Raw genomic sequence first — 22,608 nt, 5'->3', positions numbered from 1 at the left:
TGTGACTTCACTGTGTTTATGATACCTGAACTGTGACATCACTGTGTTTATTATCCCTGTACTGTGACGTCACTGTGAATATTAATTTTGTACTGTGATATCACTGTGTGTATTATCCCTGTACTGTGACATCACTTTGTTTATTATACCTGTACTGTGACATCACTGTGATTATTATCTCTGTACTGTGACGTCACTGTGTTTATTAAGCCTGTACTGTGATATCATTTTGTTTATTATCTCTGTAGTGTGACATCACTGTGTTTATTATCCCTGTACTGTTATATCGCGATGATTATTATCCCCTTACTGTGACATCACTGTGTGTTTTATCCCTGTACTGTGACATCACATTGTTTATTATCCCTGTACTGTGACATCAATGTGATTATTATCTCTGTACTGTGACATCACTGTGTGCATTATCACTGTACTGTAACTTCACTGTGTGCATTATCTCTGTACTGTGACATCACTGTGTTTATTATCCCTGTACTGTGAAATAACTGTTTATTATCCCTGTACTGTGACATCACTGTGTGTATTATCTCTTTACTGTGACATCACTGTGTGCATTATCCCTGTACTGTGACATCACTGTTTATTATCCCTGTACTGTGACATCACTGTGTGTATTTTCCCTGTACTGTGACATCACTGTGTTTATTATCTCTGTACTGTGACATCGCTGTGGTTTTTCTCCCTGTACTGTGACATCATTGTGATTATTATCTCTGTACTGTGACATCACTGTTATTATTATCCCTGCACTGAGACATCACTGTGTATATTATCCCTGTACTGTGACATCACTGTGTTTATTATCCCTGTACTGTGACATCACAGTGTGTATTATCCCTATACTGTGACATCACTGTGTTTATGATCCCTGAACTGTGACATCACTGTGCATATCATCCCTATACTGTGACATCACTGTGTTTATTATCCCTGCACTGTGACATCGCTGTGACTATTATCTTTGTACTATGACATCACTGTGTGTATTATCCCTGTACTGTGACATCACTGTGTGTATTATCTCTGTACTGTGAGTCACTGTGTTTATTATCCCTGTACTGTGACATCACTGTGTTTATTATCTCTGTACTGTGACATCACTGTGTTTATTATCCCTGTACTGTGACATCACTGTGAATATTATCCCCTTACTGTGACATCACTGTGTGTATTATCCCTGTACTCTGACATTACATTGTTTATTATCCCTGTGCTGTGCCATCACTGTGATTATTATCTCTGTACAGTAACGTCCCTGTATATATTATCCCTGTACTGTAACATCACTGTTTATTATTCCTGTACTGTGACATCACTGTTTTTATTATCCCTGTACTGTGACATCACTGTGCTTATTCTTCCTGTACTGTGACATCATTGTGATTATTATCTCTGTACTGTGACATCACTGTGTTTATTATCCCTGTACTGTGACATCATTGTGATTATTTTCCCTGTACTGTGACATCACTGTGTTTATTATCCCTGTACTGTAACATCACTGTTTATTATTCCTGTACTGTGACATCACTGTGTTTATTATCCCTGTACTGTGACATCACTGTGTGTATTATCCCTATACTGTGACATCACTGTTCTTATTCTTCCTCTACTGTGACATCATTGTGATTATTATCTCTGTACTGTGACATCACTGTGTTTATTATCCCTGTACTGTGACATCATTGTGATTATTTTCCCTGTACTGTGACATCACTGTGTTTATTATCCCTGTACTGTGACATCACTGTGATTATTATCCCTGTACTGTGACATCACTGTGTTTTTTATCCCTATACTGTGCATCACTGTGTTTATTATCTCTGTACTTTGACATCGCTGTGTTTATTATCCCACTACTGTTACATCACTGTGTTTATTATCCCTGTACTGTGACATCACTGTGTGCATTATCTCTATACTGTGACATCACTGTGTTTATGATATCTGAACTGTGACATCACTGTGCATATTATCCCTGTACTGTGACATCACTGTGTTTATTATCCCTGTACTGTAACATCACTGTGAATATTATCTTAGTACTATGACATCACTGTGTATATTATCCCTGTACTGTGACATCACTGTGTTTATTATCCCTGTACTGTGACATCACTGTGTTTATTATCCCTGTTCTGTGACATCACTGTGATTATTATATCTATACGGTGATGTCACTGTGTTTATTATCCCTGTACTGTGACATCACTGTGTTTATTATCTCTGTACTGTGACATCACTGTGTTTATTATCCCTGTACTGTGACATCTCTGTGATTATTATCCCCTTACTGTGACATCACTGTATGTATTATCCCTGTACTGTGACATCACATTGTTTATTATCCCTGTACTGTGACATCACTGTGATTATTATCCCTGTACTGTGACATCACTGTGATTATTATATCTGTACTGTGATGTCACTGTGTTTATTATCCCTGTACTGTGACATTACTGTGTGTATTATCTCTGTACTGTGACATCACTGTGTTTATTTCCCTGTACTGTGAAATAACTGTTTGCTATCCCTGTACTGTGACATCACTGTGTGTATTATCTCTGTTCTGTGACATCACTGTGTGCATTATCCCTGTACTGTGACATCACTGTTTATTATCCCTGTACTGTGACATCACTGTGTTTATTATTCTTGTACTGTGACATCACTGTGTGTATTATCCCTATACTGTGACATCACTGTGCTTATTCTTCCTGTACTGTGACATCATTGTGATTAATACCTCTGTACTGTGACATCACTGTGTTTATTATCCCTGTACTGTGACATCATTGTGATTATTTTCCCTGTACTGTGACATCACTGTGTTTATTATCCCTGTACTGTGACATCACTGTGATTATTATCCCTGTACTGTGACATCACTGTGTTTTTTATCCCTATACTGTGCATCACTGTGTTTATTATGTCTGTACTTTGACATCGCTGTGTTTATTATCATTCTACTGTTACATCACTGTGTTTATTATCCCCTTACTGTGACATCACTTTGTGTATTATGCCTGTACTGTGACATCACATTGTTTATTATCCCTGTACTGTGACATCACTGTGAATATTTTCCCTGTACTGTGATATCACTGTGTGCATTATCCCTGTACTGTGACATCACTGTGTATTATCTCTGTACTGTGACATCACTGTGATTATTATCCCTGTACTGTAAAATAACTGTTTATTATTCCTGTACTGTGACATCACCGTGTGTATTATCTCTGCACTGTGACATCACTGTGTGTATTATCCCTGTACTGTGACATCACTGTTTATTATCCGTGTACTGTGACATCACTGTGTTTATTATCCCTGTACTGTGACATCACTGTGTGTATTATCCCTGTACTGTGACATCACTGTGTGTATTATCTCTGTACTGTGACACCGCTGTGCTTATTATCCCTGTACTGTGACATCACTGTGTTTATTATCTCTGTACTGTGACATCACTGTGATTATTATCCCTGTACTGTGACATCACTGTGTGTATTATCTCTGTACTGTGACATCACTATGTTTATCATCCCTATACTGTGACATCGCTGTGTTTATTATCAGTGTACTGTGACATCACTGAGATTATTCTCCCTGTACTGTGACATCATTGTGATTATTATCTCTGTACTGTGACATCACTGTGCTTATTATCCCTGTAATGTGACATCATTGTGATTATTATCCCTGTACTGTGAGATCACTGTGTTTATTATCCCTGTACTGTGACATCACTGTGATTATTATCACTGTACTGTGACATCACTGTGTTTATTATCTCTGTACTGTGACATCATTGTGATTATTTTCCCTGTACTATGACATCACTGTGTTTATTATCCCTGTACTGTGACATCACTGTGATTATTATCCCTGTACTCTGACATCACTGTGTTTTTTATCCCTATACTGTGCATCACTGTGTATATTATCTCTGTACTTTGACATCACTGTGTTTATTATCCCTGTACTATGACATCACTGTGTGTATTATCCCTGTATTGTGACATCACTGTGTTTATTATCCCTGTACTATGACATCACTGTGTGCATTATCTCTATACTGTGACATCACTGTGTTTATGATACCTGAACTGTGACATCACTGTGTATATTATCCCTGTACTGTGACATCACTGTGTTTATTATCCCTATACTGTAACATCACTGTGAATACTATCTTTGTACTATGACATCACTGTGTGTATTATCCCTGTACTGTGACATCACTGTGTTCATTATACCTGTACTGTGACAACACTGTGTTTATTATCCCTGTGCTGTGACATCACTGTGATTATTATATCTGTACTGTGACGTCACTGTGTTTATTATCCCTGTACTGTGACATCACTGTGTTTATTATCTCTGTACTGTGACATCACTGTGTTTATTATCCCTGTACTGTGACATCTCTGTGATTATTATCCCCTTACTGTGACATCACTGTGTGAATTATCCCTGTACTGTGACATCACATTGTTTATTATCCCTGTACTGTGACATCACTGTGCTTATTATCGCTGTACTGTGACATCACTCTGTGCATTATCCCTGCACTGTGACATTACTGTTTATTATCTCTGTACTGTGACATCACTGTGTTTATTTCCTTGTACTGTGAAATAACTGTTTGTTATCCCTGTACTGTGACATCACTTTGTGTATTATCCCTGTACTGTGACATCACTTTGTGTATTATCCCTGCACTGTGACATCACTGTGTTTATTATCTCTGTACTGTGACATCGCTGTGTTTATTATCCCTGTACTGTGACATCACTGTGTTTATTATCAGTTTACTGTGACATCACTGAGTTTATTCTCCCTGTTCTGTCACATCAGTGTGATTATTATCTCTGTACTGTGACATCACTGTTTATTATCCCTGTACTGTGACATCATTGTGATTATTATCCCTGTACTGTGACATCACTGTGATTATTATCCCTGTACTGTGACAACACTGTTTATTATCCCTGTACTGTGACATCACTGTGTTTATTATCTCTGTACTGTGACATCGCTGTGTTTATTATCCCTGTACTGTGACAGCACTGTAATTATTATCGCTGTACTGTGACATCACTGTGTGTGTTATCCCTGTACTGTGACATCACTGTGTTTATTATCCCTGTACTGTGAAATCACTGTGTGTATTATCCCTGTACTGTGACATCACTGTGTTTATTATCACTGTACTGGTGCATCACTGTGTTAATTAGTGCTGTGCTGTGATATCACTGAGTTTATTCTCCCTGTACTGTGACATCATTGTGATTATTATCTCTGTACTGTAACATCACTGTGTTTATTATCCCTGTACTGTGACATCACTGTGTGTATTATCTCTATACTGTGACATCACTGTGTTTATGATACCTGAACTGTGACATCACTGTGTATATTATCCCTGTACTGTGACATAACTGTGTTTATTATCCCTGTACTGTGACATCACTGTGAATATTATCTTTTTACTGTGACATCACTGTGTGTATTATCCCTGTACTTTGACATCACTGTGTTTATTATACCTGTACTTTGACATCACTGTGTTTATTATCCCTGTGCTGTGACATCACTGTGATTATTATCTCTGTACTGTGACGTCACTGTGTTTATTATCCCTGTAATGTGACATCACTGTTTATTATCTCTGTACTGTGCCATCACTGTGTTTATTATCCCTGTACTGTGACGTCACTATGTGTATTATCCCTGTACTGTAACATCACTGTGTTTATTATCACTGTACTGGTGCATCACTGTGTTAATTAGCGCTGTGCTGTGATATCACTGAGTTTGTTCTCCCTGTACTGTGACATCATTGTGATTATTATCTATGTACTGTAACATCACTGTGTTTATGATACCTGAACTGTGACATCACTGTGTATATTATCCCTGTACTGTGACATAACTGTGTTTATTATCCCTGTACTGTGACATCACTGTGAATATTATCTTTGTACTGTGACATCACTGTGTGTATTATCCCTGTACTTTGACATCACTGTGTTTATTATACCTGTACTTTGACATCACTGTGTTTATTATCCCTGTGCTGTGACATCACTGTGATTATTATCTCTGTACTGTGACGTCACTTTGTTTATTATCCCTGTAATGTGACATCACTGTGTTTATTATCTCTGTACTGTGCCATCACTGTGTGTATTATCCCTGTGCTTTGACATCACTGTTAATTATCCCTGTACTGTGACATCACTGTGTTTATTATTCCTGTGCTGTGACATCACTGTGATTAATATCTCTGTACTGTGACATCACTGTGTGTATTATCCCTGCACTGTGACATCACTGTGTGTATTATCTCTGTACTGTGACAACGCTGTGTTTATTATCCCAGTACTGTGACATCACTGTGTTTATTACCCCTATGTTGTGACATCACTGTGTTTTTTATGAGTGTACTGTGACATCACTGAGTTTATTCTCCCTGTACTGTGACATCATTGTGATTATTATCTCTGTACTGTGACATCTGTGTTTATTATCCCTGTACTGTGACATCACTGTGTTTATTATCTCTGTACTGTGACATTGCTGTGTTTATTATCCCTCTACTGTGACATCACTGTGTTTATTATCGATGTACTGTGATATCACTGTATTTTTTATCTCTATACTGTGACATCACTGTGTTTATGATACCTGAACTGTGAAATCACTGTGTATATTTTCCCTGTACTGTGACATCACTGTGTTTATTATCCCTGTACTGTGACATCACTGTGAATATTATCTTTGCACTGTGACATCACTGTGTGTATTATCCCTGTACTATGACATAACTGTGTTTATTATACCTGTACTGTGACATCACTGTGTTTATTATCCCTGTGCTGTGACATCACTGTCATTATTATCTCTGTACTGTGACGTCACTGTGTTTATTATCCCTGCAATGTGACCTCACTGTGTTTATTATCTCTGTACTGTGACATCACTGTGATTATTATCCACTTACTGTGACATCACTGTGTGTATTATCCCTGTACTGTGGCATCACATTGTTTATTTTCCCTGTACTGTGACATCACTGTGATTATTATCCTTGTACTGAGACATCACTGTGTGTATTATCTCTGTACTGTGACATCACAGTGTTTATTATCCCTGTACTGTGACATCACTGTGTGTATTATCTCGGTATTGTGAAATCACTCTGTGCATTATCCCTGTACTGTGACATCACTGTTTATTATCCCTGTACTATGACATCACTGTGTTTATTATCCCTGTACTGCGACATCACTGTGTGTATTATCCCTTTACTGTGACATCACTGTGTTTATTATCTCTGTACTGTGACATCGTTGTGTTTATTATCCCTGTACTGCGACATCACTGTGTTTATTACCAGTGTACTGTGACATCACTGTGTTTATTATCTCTGTACTGTGACATCATTGTGTTTATGATACCTGAACTGTGACATCACTGTGTTTATTATCCCTGTACTGTGACATCACTGTGATTATTATCCCTGTACTGTGACATCACTGTGTTTATTATCCCTGTACTATGACATCACTGTGTTTATTATCTCTGTACTGTGACATTGCTGTGTTTATTGTCCCTCTACTGTGACATCACTGTGTTTATTATCTCTGTACTGTGACATCACTGTGTGTATTATCTCCATACTGTGACATCACTGTGTTTATTATACCTGAACTGTGACATCACTGTGTATATTATCCCTGTACTGTGACATCACTGTGTTTATTATCCCTGTACTGTGACATCACTGTGAATATTATCTTTGTACTATGACATCACTGTGTGTATTATCCCTGTACTGTGACATCACTGTGTTTATTATACCTGTACTGTGACATCATTGTGTTTATTATCCCTGTGCTGTGACATCACTGATTATTATTTCTGTACTGTGACGTCACTGTGTTTATTATCCCTGTAGTGTGACATCACTGTGATTATTATCCCTGTACTGTGACATCACTGTGTGTATTATCTCGGTATTGTGAAATCACTCTGTGCATTATCCCTGTACTGTGACATCACTGTTTATTATCCCTGTACTATGACATCACTGTGTTTATTATCCCTGTACTGCGACATCACTGTGTGTATTATCCCTTTACTGTGACATCACTGTGTTTATTATCTCTGTACTGTGACATCGTTGTGTTTATTATCCCTGTACTGCGACATCACTGTGTTTATTACCAGTGTACTGTGACATCACTGTGTTTATTATCTCTGTACTGTGACATCACTTTGTTTATTATCCCTGTACTGTGACATCATTGTGTTTATTTTCCCTGTACTGTGACATCACAGTGTTTATTATCCCTGTACTGTGACATCACTGTGATTATTATCCCTGTACTGTGACATCACTGTGTTTATTATCCCTGTACTATGACATCACTGTGTTTATTATCTCTGTACTGTGACATTGCTGTGTTTATTATCCCTCTACTGTGACATCACTGTGTTTATTATCTCTGTACTGTGACATCACTGTGTGTATTATCTCCATACTGTGACATCACTGTGTTTATTATCCCTGTACTGTGACATCACTGTGTTTATTATCCCTGTACTGTGACATCACTGTGAATATTATCTTTGTACTATGACATCACTGTGTGTATTATCCCTGTACTGTGACATCACTGTGTTTATTATACCTGTACTGTGACATCACTGTGTTTATTATCCCTGTGCTGTGACATCACTGTGATTATTATTTCTGTACTGTGACGTCACTGTGTTTATTATCCCTGTAGTGTGACATCACTGTGATTATTATCCCTGTACTGTGACATCACTGTGTGTATTATCTCTGTACTGTGACATCACTGTGTTTATCATCCCTATACTGTGACATCGCTGTGTTTATTATCAGTGTACTGTGACATCACTGAGATTATTCTCCCTGTACTGTGACATCATTGTGATTATTATCTCTGTACTGTGACATCACTGTGCTTATTATCCCTGTAATGTGACATCATTGTGATTATTATCCCTGTACTGTGAGATCACTGTGTTTATTATCCCTGTACTGTGACATCACTGTGATTATTATCACTGTACTGTGACATCACTATGTTTATTATCTCTGTACTATGACATCGCTGTGTTTATTATCCCTCTACTGTTATATCATTGTGTTTATTATCCCTGTACTGTGACATCACTGTGTGTATTATCTCTATACTGTGACATCACTGTGTTTATGATACCTGAACTGTGACATCACTGTGTTTATTATCCCTGTACTGTGACGTCACTGTGAATCTTAACTTTGTACTGTGATATCACTGTGTGTATTATCCCTGTACTGTGACATTACTTTGTTTATTATACCTGTTCTGTGACATCACTGTGTTTATTATCCCTGTGCTGTGACATCACTGTGATTATTATCTCTGTAATGTGACATCACTGTGTTTATTATCCCTGTACTATGACATCACTGTGTTTATTATCTCTGTACTGTGACATTGCTGTGTTTATTATCCCTCTACTGTGACATCACTGTGTTTATTATCTCTGTACTGTGACATCACTGTGTTTATTATCCCTGTACTCTGACATCACTGTGTTTATTATCCCTGTACTGTTATATCGCGATGATTATTATCCCCTTACTGTGACATCACTTTGTGTATTATCCCTGTACTGTGACATCACATTGTTTATTATCCCTGTACTGTGACATCAATGTGATTACTATCCCTGTACTGTGACATCACTGTGTGCATTATCCCTGTACTGTGACTTCACTGTGTGCATTATCTCTGTACTGTGATATCACTGTGTTTATTATCCCTGTACTGTGAAATAACTGTTTATTATCCCTGTACTGTGACATCACTGTGTGTATTATCTCTGTACTGTGACATCACTGTGTGCATTATCCCTGTACTGTGACATCACTGTTTATTATCCCTGTACTGTGACATCACTGCGTTTATTATCAATGTACTGTGTCATCACTGTGTGTATTTTCCCTGTACTGTGACATCACTGTGTTTATTATCTCTGTTCTGTGACATCGCTGTGTTTTTTCTCCCTGTACTGTGACATCATTGTGATTATTATCTCTGTACTGTGACATCACTGTTATTATTATCCCTGCACTGTGACATCACTGTGTATATTATCCCTGTACTGTGACATCACTGTGTTTATTATCCCTGTACTGTGACATCACAGTGTGTATTATCCCTATACTGTGACATCACTGTGTTTATGATCCCTGAACTGTGACATCACTGTGTATATCATCCCTATACTGTGACATCACTGTGTTTATTATCCCTGTACTGTGACATCACTGTGACTATTATCTTTGTACTATGACATCCCTGTGTGTATTATCCCTGTACTGTGACATCACTGTGTGTATTATCTCTGTACTGTGACGTCACTGTGTTTATTATCCCTGTACTGTGACATTACTGTGTTTATTATTTCTGTACTGTGACATCACTGTGTTTATTATCCCTGTACTGTGACATCACTGTGAGTATTATCCCCTTACTGAGACATCACTGTGTGTATTATCCCTGTACTCTGACATCACATTGTTTATTATCCCTGTGCTGTGACATCACTGTGATTATTATCTCTGTACTGTGACGTCACTGTATATATTATCTCTGTACTGTGACATCACTGTGTTTATTATCCCTGTACTGTGACATCACTGTGTGTATTATCCCTATACTGTGACATCACTGTACTTATTCTTCCTGTACTGTGACATCATTGTGATTATTATCTCTGTACTGTGACATCTCTGTGTTTATTATCCCTGTACTGTGACATCATTGTGACTATTTTCCCTGTACTGTGACATCACTGTGTTTATTATCCCTGTACTGTGACATCACTGTGATTGATGTCACAGTACAGGGATAATACTGTGTTTTTTATCCCTATACTGTGCATCACTGTATTTATTATCTCTATACTTTGACATCACTGTGTTTATTATCCCTCTACTGTTACATCACTGTGTTTATTATCCCTGTACTATGACATCACTGTGTGTATTATCCCTGTGCTGTGACATCACTGTGATTATTATATCTGTACTGTGATGTCACTGTGTTTATTATCCCTGTACTGTGACATCACTGTGTTTATTATCTCTGTACTGTGACATCACATTGTTTATTATCCCTGTACTGTGACATCACTGTGATTATTATCCCTGTACTATGACATCACTGTGTTTATTATCCCTGTGCTGTGACATCACTGTGATTATTATATCTGTACTGTGATGTCACTGTGTTTATTTTCCCTGTACTGTGACATTACTGTGTGTATTATCTCTGTACTGTGACATCACTGTGTTTATTTCCCTGTACTGTGAAATAACTGTTTGTTATCCCTGTACTGTGACATCACTGTGTGTATTATCTCTGTTCTGTGACATCACTGTGTGCATTATCCCTGTACTGTGACATCACTTTTTATTATCAATGTACTGTGACATCACTGTGTTTATTATCCTTGTACTGTGACATCACTGTGTTTATTTTCTCTGTACTGTGACATCGCTGTGTTTATTATCCCTGTACTGTGACATCACTGAGTTTATTCTCCCTGTTCTGTGACATCATTGTGATTATTATCCCTGTACTGTGACATCACTGTGATTATTATCCCTGTACTGTGACATCACTGTGTTTATTATCCCTGTACTGTGACATCACTGTGTTTATTATCTCTGTACTGTGACATCGCTGTGTTTATTATCCCTGTACTGTGACAGCACTGTGATTATTATCGCTGTACTGTGACATCACTGTGTGTATTATCCCTGTACTGTGACATCACTGTGTTTATTATCCCTGTATTCTGACATCACTGTGTGCATTATCTCTATACTGTGACATCACTGTGTTTATGATACCTGAACTGTGACATCACTGTGTATATTATCCCTGTACTGTGACATCACTGTGAATACTATCTTTGTACTATGACATCACTGTGTGTATTATCCCTGTACTGTGACATCACTGTGTTCATTATACCTGTACTGTGACAACACTGTGTTTATTATCCCTGTGCTGTGACATCACTGTGATTATTATATCTGTACTGTGACGTCACTGTGTTTATTATCCCTGTACTGTGACATCACTGTGTTTATTATCTCTGTACTGTGACATCACTGTGTTTATTATCCCTGTACTCTGACATCTCTGTGATTATTATCCCCTTACTGTGACATCACTGCGTGTATTATCCCTGTACTGTGACATCACTGTTTATTATCCCTGTACTGTGACATCACTGTGTTTATTATCCCTGTACTGTGACATCACTTTGTGTATTATCCCTGCACTGTGACATCACTGTGTTTATTATCTCTGTACTGTGACATCGCTGTGTTTATTATCCCTGTACTGTGACATCACTGTGTTTATTATCAGTGTACTGTGACATCACTGAGTTTATTCTCCCTGTTCTGTCACATCAGTGTGATTATTATCTCTGTACTGTGACATCACTGTTATTATTATCCCTGTACTGTGACATCACTGTTTATTATCCCTGTACTGTGACATCATTGTGATTATTATCCCTGTACTGTGACATCACTGTGATTATTATCCCTGTACTGTGACAACACTGTTTATTATCCCTGTACTGTGACATCACTGTGTTTATTATCTCGGTACTGTGACATCGCTGTGTTTATTATCCCTGTACTGTGACATCACTGTGTTTATTATCTCTGTACTGTGACATCGCTGTGTTTATTATCCCTGTACTGTGACAGCACTGTGATTACTATCGCTCTACTGTGACATCACTGTGTGTGTTATCCCTGTACTGTGACATCACTGTGTTTATTATCCCTGTACTGTGAAATCACTGTGTGTATTATCCCTGTACTGTGACATCACTGTGTTTATTATCCCTGTACCGTGACGTCACTATGTGTATTATCCCTGTACTGTAACATCACTGTGTTTATTATCTCTGTACTGTAACATCACTGTGTTTATTATCCCTGTACTGTGACATCACTGTGTGTATTATCTCTATACTGTGACATCACTGTGTTTATGATACCTGAACTGTGACATCACTGTGTATATTTTCCCTGTACTGTGACATAACTGTGTTTATTATCCCTGTACTGTGACATCACTGTGAATATTATCTTTGTACTGTGACATCACTGTGTGTATTATCCCTGTGCTGTGACATCACTGTGATTATTATCTCTGTACTGTGACGTCACTGTGTTTATTATCCCTGTAATGTGCCATCACTGTGTTTATTATCCCTGTACTTTGACATCACTGTTAATTATCCATGTACTGTGACATCACTGTGTTTATTATCCCTGTGCTGTGACATCACTGTGATTAATATCTCTGCACTGTGACATCACTGTGTGTATTATCCCTGTACTGTGACATCACTGTGTGTATTATCTCTGTACTGTGACAACGCTGTGTTTATTATCCCAGTACTGTGACATCACTGTGTTTATTACCCCTATGTTGTGACATCACTGTGTTTTTTATCAGTGTACTGTGACATCTCTGTGTTTATTATCCCTGTACTGTGACATCATTGTGATTATTATCCCTGTACTGTGACATCACTGTGTTTATTATCCCTGTACTTTGACATCACTGTGATTATTATCCCTGTACTGTGACATAACTGTGTTTATTATCCCTGTACTGTGACATCACTGTGTTTATTATCTCTGTACTGTGACATTGCTGTGTTTATTATCCCTCTACTGTGACATCACTGTGTTTATTATCGATGTACTGTGATATCACTGTATGTATTATCTCTATACTGTGACATCACTGTGTTTATGATACCTGAACTGTGAAATCACTGTGTATATTTTCCCTGTACTGTGACATCACTGTGTTTATTATCCCTGTACTGTGACATCACTGTGAATATTATCTTTGTACTGTGACATCACTGTGTGTATTATCCCTGTACTATGACATCACTGTGTTTATTATACCTGTACTGTGACATCACTGTGTTTATTATCCCTGTGCTGTGACATCACTGTCATTATTATCTCTGTACTGTGACGTCACTGTGTTTATTATCCCTGCAATGTGACCTCACTGTGTTTATTATCTCTGTACTGTGACATCACTGTAATTATTATCCACTTACTGTGACATCACTGTGTGTATTATCCCTGTACTGTGGCATCACATTGTTTATTTTCCCTGTACTGTGACATCACTGTGATTATTATCCCTGTACTGAGACATCACTGTGTGTATTATCTCTGTACTGTGACATCACTGTGTTTATTATCCCTGTACTGTGAAATAGCTGTTTATTATCCCTGTACTGTGACATCACTGTGTGTATTATCTCGGTATTGTGACATCACTCTGTGCATTATCCCTGTACTGTGACATCACTGTTTATTATCCCTGTACTATGACATCACTGTGTTTATTATCCCTGTACTGCGACATCACTATGTGTATTATCCCTTTACTGTGACATTACTGTGTTTATTATCTCTGTACTGTGACATCGTTGTGTTTATTATCCCTGTACTGCGACATCACTGTGTTTATTACCAGTGTACTGTGACATCACTGTGTTTATTATCTCTGTACTGTGACATCACTTTGTTTATTATCCCTGTACTGTGACATCATTGTGTTTATTTTCCCTGTACTGTGACATCACTGTGTTTATTATCCCTGTACTGTGACATCACTGTGATTATTATCCCTGTACTGTGACATCACTGTGTTTATTATCCCTGTACTATGACATCACTGTGTTTATTATCTCTGGACTGTGACATTGCTGTGTTTATTATCCCTCTACTGTGAGATCACTGTGTTTATTATCCCTCTACTGTGACATCACTGTGTGTATTATCTCCATACTGTGACATCACTGTGTTTATTATACCTGAACTGTGACATCACTGTGTATATTATCCCTGTACTGTGACATCACTGTGAATATTATCTTTGTACTATGACATCACTGTGTGTATTATCCCTGTACTGTGACATCACTGTGTTTATTATACCTGTACTGTGACATCACTGTGTTTATTATCCCTGTGCTGTGACATCACTGTGATTATTATTTCTGTACTGTGACGTCACTGTGTTTATTATCCCTGTACTGTGACATCACTGTGTTTATTGTCTCTCTACTGTGACATCACTGTGTTTATTATCCCTGTAGTGTGACATCACTGTGATTATTATCCCCTTACTGTGACATCACTGTGTGTATTAATCCCTGTACTGTGACATCACTGTGAATATTATCTTTGTACTGTGACATCACTGTGTGCATTATCCCTGCACTGTGACATTACTGTGTGTATTATCTCTGTACTGTGACATCACTGTGTTTATTTCCCTGTACTGTGAAATAACTGTTTGTTATCCCTGTACTGTGACATCACTGTGTGTATTATCTCTGTTCTGTGACATCACTGTGTGCATTATCCCTGTACTGTGACATCACTGTTTATTATCCCTGTACTGTGACATCACTGTGTTTATTAACCCTGTACTGTGACATCACTTTGTGTATTATCCCTGCACTGTGACATCACTGTGTTTATTATCTCAGTACTGTGACATCGCTGTGTTTATTATCCCTGTACTGTGACATCACTTTGTTTATTATCAGTGTACTGTGACATCACTGAATTTATTCTCCCTGTTCTGTGACATCATTGTGATTATTATCTCTGTACTGTGACATCACTTTTATTATTATCCCTGTACTGTGACATCACTGTTTATTATCCTTGTACTGTGACATCATTGTGATTATTATCCCTGTACTGTGACATCACTGTGTTTATTATCACTGTACTGTGACATCACTGTGATTATTATCCCTGTACTGTGACACCACTGTGTTTATTATCCCTGTACTGTGACATCACTGTGTTTATTATCTCGGTACTGTGACATCGCTGTGTTTATTATCCCTGTACTGTGACATCACTGTGTTTATTATCTCTGTACTGTGACATCGCTGTGTTTATTATCCCTGTACTGTGACAGCACTGTGTTTATTATCCCTGTACCGTGACATCACTGTGTTTATTATCCCTGTACTGTGAAATCACTGTGTGTATTATCGCTGTACTGTGACATCACTGTGTGTGTTATCCCTCTACTGTGACATCACTGTGTTTATTATCCCTGTACTGTGAAATCACTGTGTGTATTATCCCTGTACTGTGACATCACTGTGTTTATTATCCCTGTACCGTGACATCACTATGTGTATTATCCCTGTACTGTAACATCACTGTTTTTATTATCCCTGTACTGGTGCATCACTGTGTTTATTAGCGCTGTGCTGTGAAATCACTGAGTTTATTCTCCCTGTACTGTGACATCATTGTGATTATTATCTCTGTACTGTAACATCACTGTGTTTATTATCCCTGTACTGTGCCATCACTGTGTGTATTATCTCTATACTGTGACATCACTGTGTTTATGATACCTGAACTGTGACATCACTGTGTATATTATCCCTGTACTGTGACATCACTGTGAATATTATCTTTGTACTGTGACATCACTGTGAATATTATCTTTGTACTGTGACATCACTGTGTGTATTATCCCTGTACTGTGACATCGCTGTGTTTATTATAACTGTACTTTGACATCACTGTGTTTATTATCCCTGTGCTGTGACATCACTGTGATTATTATCTCTGTACTGTGACGTCACTGTGTTTATTATCCCTGTACTGTGACATCACTGTTAATTATCCCTGTACTGTGACATCACTGTGTTTATTATCCCTGTGCTGTGACATCACTGTGATTAATATCTCTGTACTGTGACGTCACTGTGTTTATTATCCCTGTACTCTGACATCACTGTGTTTATTATCTCTGTACTGTGACATCACGGTGTTTATTATCCCTGTACTGTGACATCACTGTTAATTATCCCTGTACTGTGACATCACTGTGTTTATTATCCCTGTACTGTGACATCACTGTGTCTATTATCCCTGTACTGTGACATCACTGTGTGTATTATCTCTGTACTGTGACAACGCTGTTTATTACCCCTATATTGTGACATCACTGTGTTTTTTATCAGTGTACTGTGACATCACTGAGCTTATTCTCCCTGTACTGTGACATCATTGTGATTATTATCTCTGTACTGTGACATCTCTGTGTTTTTTATCCCTGTACTGTGACATCATTGTGATTATTATCCCTGTACTGTGACATCACTGTGTTTATTATACCTGTACTGTGACATCACTGTGTTTATTATCTCGGTACTGTGACATCGCTGTGTTTATTATCCCTGTACTGTGACATCACTGTGTTTATTATCTCTGTACTGTGACATCGCTGTGTTTATTATCCCTGTACTGTGACATCACTGTGTTTATTATCCCTGTACTGTGAAATCACTGTGTGTATTATCGCTGTACTGTGACATCACTGTGTGTGTTATCCCTGTACTGTGACATCACTGTGTTTATTATCCCTGTACTGTGAAATCACTGTGTGTATTATCCCTGTGCTGTGACATCACTGTGATTAATATCTCTGTACTGTGACGTCACTGTGTTTATTATCCCTGTACTCTGACATCACTGTGTGTATTATCGCTGTACTGTGACATCACTGTGTGTGTTATCCCTCTACTGTGACATCACTGTGTTTATTATCCCTGTACTGTGAAATCACTGTGTGTATTATCCCTGTACTGTGACATCACTGTGTTTATTATCCCTGTACCGTGACATCACTATGTGTATTATCCCTGTACTGTAACATCACTGTTTTTATTATCCCTGTACTGGTGCATCACTGTGTTTATTAGCGCTGTGCTGTGAAATCACTGAGTTTATTCTCCCTGTACTGTGACATCATTGTGATTATTATCTCTGTACTGTAACATCACTGTGTTTATTATCCCTGTACTGTGCCATCACTGTGTGTATTATCTCTGTACTGTGACATCACGGTGTTTATTATCCCTGTACTGTGACATCACTGTTAATTATCCCTGTACTGTGACATCACTGTGTTTATTATCCCTGTACTGTGACATCACTGTGTCTATTATCCCTGTACTGTGACATCACTGTGTGTATTATCTCTGTACTGTGACAACGCTGTTTATTATCCCAGTACTGTGACATCACTGTGTTTATTACCCCTATATTGTGACATCACTGTGTTTTTTATCAGTGTACTGTGACATCACTGAGCTTATTCTCCCTGTACTGTGACATCATTGTGATTATTATCTCTGTACTGTGACATCTCTGTGTTTTTTATCCCTGTACTGTGACATCATTGTGATTATTATCCCTGTACTGTGACATCACTGTGTTTATTATCCCTGTACTGTGACATCACTGTGATTATTATCCCTGTACTGTGACATAACTGTGTTTATTATCCCTGTACTGTGACATCACTGTGTTTATTATCTCTGTACTGTGACATCGCTGTGTTTATTATCCCTCTACTGTGACATCACTGTGTTTATTATCCCTGTACTGTGACATCACTGTATGTATTATCTCTATACTGTGACATCACTGTGTTTATGATACCTGAACTGTGACATCACTGTGTATATTATCCCTGTACTGTGACATCACTGTGTTTATTATCCCTGTACTGTGACATCACTGTGAATATTATCTTTGTACTGTGACATCACTGTGTGCATTATCCCTGCACTGTGACATTACTGTGTGTATTATCTCTGTACTGTGACATCACTGTGTTTATTTCCCTGTACTGTGAAATAACTGTTTGTTATCCCTGTACTGTGACATCACTGTGTGTATTATCTCTGTTCTGTGACATCACTGTGTGCATTATCCCTGTACTGTGACATCACTGTTTATTATCCCTGTACTGTGACATCACTGTGTTTATTAACCCTGTACTGTGACATCACTTTGTGTATTATCCCTGCACTGTGACATCACTGTGTTTATTATCTCAGTACTGTGACATCGCTGTGTTTATTATCCCTGTACTGTGACATCACTTTGTTTATTATCAGTGTACTGTGACATCACTGAATTTATTCTCCCTGTTCTGTGACATCATTGTGATTATTATCTCTGTACTGTGACATCACTTTTATTATTATCCCTGTACTGTGACATCACTGTTTATTATCCTTGTACTGTGACATCATTGTGATTATTATCCCTGTACTGTGACATCACTGTGTTTATTATCACTGTACTGTGACATCACTGTGATTATTATCCCTGTACTGTGACACCACTGTGTTTATTATCCCTGTACTGTGACATCACTGTGTTTATTATCTCGGTACTGTGACATCGCTGTGTTTATTATCCCTGTACTGTGACATCACTGTGTTTATTATCTCTGTACTGTGACATCGCTGTGTTTATTATCCCTGTACTGTGACAGCACTGTGTTTATTATCCCTGTACCGTGACATCACTGTGTTTATTATCCCTGTACTGTGAAATCACTGTGTGTATTATCGCTGTACTGTGACATCACTGTGTGTGTTATCCCTCTACTGTGACATCACTGTGTTTATTATCCCTGTACTGTGAAATCACTGTGTGTATTATCCCTGTACTGTGACATCACTGTGTTTATTATCCCTGTACCGTGACATCACTATGTGTATTATCCCTGTACTGTAACATCACTGTTTTTATTATCCCTGTACTGGTGCATCACTGTGTTTATTAGCGCTGTGCTGTGAAAAAACTGAGTTTATTCTCCCTGTACTGTGACATCATTGTGATTATTATCTCTGTACTGTAACATCACTGTGTTTATTATCCCTGTACTGTGCCATCACTGTGTGTATTATCTCTATACTGTGACATCACTGTGTTTATGATACCTGAACTGTGACATCACTGTGTATATTATCCCTGTACTGTGACATCACTGTGAATATTATCTTTGTACTGTGACATCACTGTGAATATTATCTTTGTACTGTGACATCACTGTGTGTATTATCCCTGTACTGTGACATCGCTGTGTTTATTATAACTGTACTTTGACATCACTGTGTTTATTATCCCTGTGCTGTGACATCACTGTGATTATTATCTCTGTACTGTGACGTCACTGTGTTTATTATCCCTGTACTGTGACATCACTGTTAATTATCCCTGTACTGTGACATCACTGTGTTTATTATCCCTGTGCTGTGACATCACTGTGATTAATATCTCTGTACTGTGACGTCACTGTGTTTATTATCCCTGTACTCTGACATCACTGTGTTTATTATCTCTGTACTGTGACATCACGGTGTTTATTATCCCTGTACTGTGACATCACTGTTAATTATCCCTGTACTGTGACATCACTGTGTTTATTATCCCTGTACTGTGACATCACTGTGTCTATTATCCCTGTACTGTGACATCACTGTGTGTATTATCTCTGTACTGTGACAACGCTGTTTATTACCCCTATATTGTGACATCACTGTGTTTTTTATCAGTGTACTGTGACATCACTGAGCTTATTCTCCCTGTACTGTGACATCATTGTGATTATTATCTCTGTACTGTGACATCTCTGTGTTTTTTATCCCTGTACTGTGACATCATTGTGATTATTATCCCTGTACTGTGACATCACTGTGTTTATTATACCTGTACTGTGACATCACTGTGTTTATTATCTCGGTACTGTGACATCGCTGTGTTTATTATCCCTGTACTGTGACATCACTGTGTTTATTATCTCTGTACTGTGACATCGCTGTGTTTATTATCCCTGTACTGTGACATCACTGTGTTTATTATCCCTGTACTGTGAAATCACTGTGTGTATTATCGCTGTACTGTGACATCACTGTGTGTGTTATCCCTGTACTGTGACATCACTGTGTTTATTATCCCTGTACTGTGAAATCACTGTGTGTATTATCCCTGTGCTGTGACATCACTGTGATTAATATCTCTGTACTGTGACGTCACTGTGTTTATTATCCCTGTACTCTGACATCACTGTGTGTATTATCGCTGTACTGTGACATCACTGTGTGTGTTATCCCTCTACTGTGACATCACTGTGTTTATTATCCCTGTACTGTGAAATCACTGTGTGTATTATCCCTGTACTGTGACATCACTGTGTTTATTATCCCTGTACCGTGACATCACTATGTGTATTATCCCTGTACTGTAACATCACTGTTTTTATTATCCCTGTACTGGTGCATCACTGTGTTTATTAGCGCTGTGCTGTGAAATCACTGAGTTTATTCTCCCTGTACTGTGACATCATTGTGATTATTATCTCTGTACTGTAACATCACTGTGTTTATTATCCCTGTACTGTGCCATCACTGTGTGTATTATCTCTGTACTGTGACATCACGGTGTTTATTATCCCTGTACTGTGACATCACTGTTAATTATCCCTGTACTGTGACATCACTGTGTTTATTATCCCTGTACTGTGACATCACTGTGTCTATTATCCCTGTACTGTGACATCACTGTGTGTATTATCTCTGTACTGTGACAACGCTGTTTATTATCCCAGTACTGTGACATCACTGTGTTTATTACCCCTATATTGTGACATCACTGTGTTTTTTATCAGTGTACTGTGACATCACTGAGCTTATTCTCCCTGTACTGTGACATCATTGTGATTATTATCTCTGTACTGTGACATCTCTGTGTTTTTTATCCCTGTACTGTGACATCATTGTGATTATTATCCCTGTACTGTGACATCACTGTGTTTATTATCCCTGTACTGTGACATCACTGTGATTATTATCCCTGTACTGTGACATAACTGTGTTTATTATCCCTGTACTGTGACATCACTGTGTTTATTATCTCTGTACTGTGACATCGCTGTGTTTATTATCCCTCTACTGTGACATCACTGTGTTTATTATCCCTGTACTGTGACATCACTGTATGTATTATCTCTATACTGTGACATCACTGTGTTTATGATACCTGAACTGTGACATCACTGTGTATATTATCCCTGTACTGTGACATCACTGTGTTTATTATCCCTGTACTGTGACATCACTGTGAATATTATCTTTGTACTGTGACATCACTGTGTGTATTATCCCTGTACTATGACATCACTGTGTTTATTATACCTGTACTGTGACATCACTGTGTTTATTATCCCTGTGCTGTGACATCACTGTCATTATTGTCTCTGTACTGTGACGTCACTGTGTTTATTATCCCTGCACTGTGACCTCACTGTGTTTATTATCTCTGTACTGTGACATCACTGTGTTTATTATCCCTGTACTGTGACATCACTGTGATTATTATCCACTTACTGTGACATCACTGTGTGTATTATCCCTGTACTGTGACATCACATTGTTTTTTATCCCTGTACTGTGACATCACTGTGATTATTATCCCTGTACTGAGACATCACTGTGTGTATTATCTCTGTACTGTGACATTACTGTGTTTATTATCCCTGTACTGTGAAATAACTGTTTATTATCCCTGTGCTGTGACATCACTGTGTG

Source organism: Phyllobates terribilis, unplaced genomic scaffold (genome assembly GCF_046119375.1).
Source record: "Phyllobates terribilis strain yellow unplaced genomic scaffold, ASM4611937v1 Scaffold_3__8_contigs__length_932513732, whole genome shotgun sequence".
In the NCBI taxonomy this organism is placed as follows: Eukaryota; Metazoa; Chordata; class Amphibia; order Anura; family Dendrobatidae; genus Phyllobates; species Phyllobates terribilis.
This window is presented reverse-complemented; position numbering follows the sequence as displayed.